Consider the following 2918-nt stretch of genomic DNA (forward strand, 5'->3'; position numbering starts at 1 on the left):
TTTTAGCAACGCAAAAAGGCATAAATTCGATCTTTCGTTCGATTACCCCTGGTAAAGGTGCCAGGAACGGTCGAACCTCGTACCGACGAGCGAATCCCGTCTCCCAATTTTCCCAAAAATATTTCAAAACGGAGGCGAGTAGTTTTTATAAATATTTTCAAAATTAAGGTCAAGTGAGACTTGCAAAAGAGTTCCTCTCTCTTCTTTCTTTTCTCATTCTCTCTTCCTTTTCTATCTTTTTATTCCCCTTTAAAAAAAGGAATAAAGGCTAGAAAGGCGAAGAGAAGGGAAAAGAGGAACGAGAGGAAAAATTTTGCGATGATCACAATTCTCCGAGTGTAAAATGAGTCAACCCTCGGTATAAGAAAAGCGAGTGCAGCCATGGCTATGGAGAGGCGGCATGTCGACTTTCCCATCTTTGCAAGAGCTGAACTGTCCTGATATCTATATAGTTTTGTCCGTCTGGAAAGAAAGCTAATCCTACTGTACATAAGACCATCGCATGTTGGATTCTCTCTTGAGCTGTTCGAGATAAGAAACTGACTTCCACAAATGTCCTATACTGTCTATAGATTTCGAGCAGGTTCACATATTCATTTCCATTCTCATCAATCAAGGGCCAAGACTTATGTCTTGTCATGCGGGCTAAAGCATCTTGGGGATCCAGACCGTTGACATTAATCAAGAATTGCTGCTCTAAAGGATCTCTTGGACGACCGACTGGCTCTGGAAATCCCATAATTTTTGAAAATCCATCTATCAATAGTCATTTCTCCCCATGGGAACCAGAAGATACACGTACGCAGATTCCACCGCTCTGCCACTACATGGATTAAATTGTCGTTGACTGTCTGATTTTCTACTGCGGATGCCAGTTCTAACCCACAATCGCTCAGATGGTCCGGAAACATACGAGAGAAGTTCTTGAATCATGAATAATACCACCGGGGAATAAAGGATCTGGTGCTGAGATTTCGATGTTCTGGAAGACCTTGTCGCACCTTGTAGGAGATGTGACCCTCAGGGAAGACCGAATCAAGTTGATTGAATGCCATCAGACTGAAAAATATGGAAAATTGGAATAAGACTTAAGAAAATACAAGAATTTTGAAAAAAATGTAGGCAGGATAAAAATGAAGCAGAAAATTCGGGATCCGAAAGAAAGGAAGGATGAAAAATTACCTGGAGTTTTGAGAAAAATAAAAGAGAATTTGGAAAATCGTTCAAAGTTTGAATAAAACCGGAATTTTTAGACAGTATATGGAGACAGATGAAAAAATTGGGGATTTTTGAAAATCATCCAGTATTTTAGAAAACTTGTGGAAAATGTAATAAAAGAAACTAACATTCAATCACATCTTGTATAAACAAGTATATACATACAACAATCTCTAAAAGTTGATTCTAGATGCACAAGTTTTGAAATAGCGGTAGGACCTTAATCCTAACTCTAAGGTTCAAATCATCTGTGTCCAATCATGCTATGCCTATATACTCGAGCCAAGGTCTGATGTGCGTGACATAAAATCAATCTCTGGTTCTAGGTTCAAGTTTTCCAACATCCTTGAGCGCCTGCCGATATACGTTGGGCTATGGCCCTTAGTACGTGGCAGGAGGGCTTTAACCCAAATATGTGGCCCAGTTGTGGGGCGTTGTCCCAAACTATGGTTCTGGAAGAAAGCCCAGCAACGTGAAGACCAGGTAAAAGTAGGTGTGGTGGTTTTTGAAAACATGAGCACATGCAAGCAAATAGAGGGCTCTAAAACCTAAAGAAGTAGAGTTTTTGAACTATTTGAAGAAGCAAACATTCTTTTCAATCAAACCTAGATTGAGGAGGGTTGTATTAGACATAAGTCTATGTGAACATGAATAATATCTCCTCAATCAGTCCTACCAAGCCATGCCTAGTCTACATGCAATCCATGTCAGCTGGGTTCAAGTCTAGGCACCTAGGTTCACATGATATCAGAAAGTAAAAGCTGACATTCCATAGAACACGATTTTGACAATTTGAACTAAGTCAAGCACACAATTGATCAGGTGAAGACAGGTCCCATCACGGTCGCCAAATTTGTTATCATCGCAAAATTTTACTTTTGCAAGTCAAACTGACCTTTGAAAAAGTTTTTGAAAATAACTCGCCTCCATTTTTAAAATGCGGGATAATTCCGAAGAATGAGACTCGCCTGTCGGTATGAGATTCAACCGTTCCTGGCGCCTTTACCAGGGGTAATTGTGTTATTGTCGCAAAATTTTTCCCGTCTTCCCTTCCTTGCGGAAGAGAGAGAGGGAAGCGCTTTCGCGCTTCAAACTTGACCGGATTTTGGAAAATGTTTTGAAATACTCGCCTCCATTTTGAAAATTGCGGGAAAATCCATGGGATGGGGCTCGACCTGTCGGTACGAGGTTCGACTGTTCCTGCCGCCTTTAACAGAGGTAATCAAACCAAGGACCAAAATTGTGCTTGACTTAGTTAAATCATCAAAATCGTGTTCTACCCTATATGCACAAAGAATTCAGGCATGTGCTATGAGATTTTGGAAAATGCAGCTTGGGAAAACATGATGTATGCTTGGAAAATATTTGGAGTTGAAAAGAATTTCTCAGGAAAAAGATGAAAGTCAATTTCTCAAGATAACTCATGTGAAAAGGGGTTTTTGAAATCACGGGAAAGTTCATGAAGATGTGGGAAAATCACGAATGGTTGAAAATCTGGGGAAAATGGAAGTGATTCTTGAGAAAAAGGTGAACATTTGAAAAGGGAAACACCTCTCAGGAAAAAGCTTCAAGTTTTGAAAGTCTTCTTGGGAAAATGATTGAAATACATGGGAAAACCCTTGTGGAGAAGGAAAATTGAAACTTGGGAAATTGAAATCCTGGGAATCTTAGCTTTGAAACACTTGGAAATCGATTTTGAT

The sequence above is a fragment of the Nuphar pumila genome, chromosome 10, assembly GCF_984573655.1.
Source record: "Nuphar pumila chromosome 10, dmNupPumi1.hap1.1, whole genome shotgun sequence".
NCBI lineage: Eukaryota > Viridiplantae > Streptophyta > Magnoliopsida > Nymphaeales > Nymphaeaceae > Nuphar > Nuphar pumila.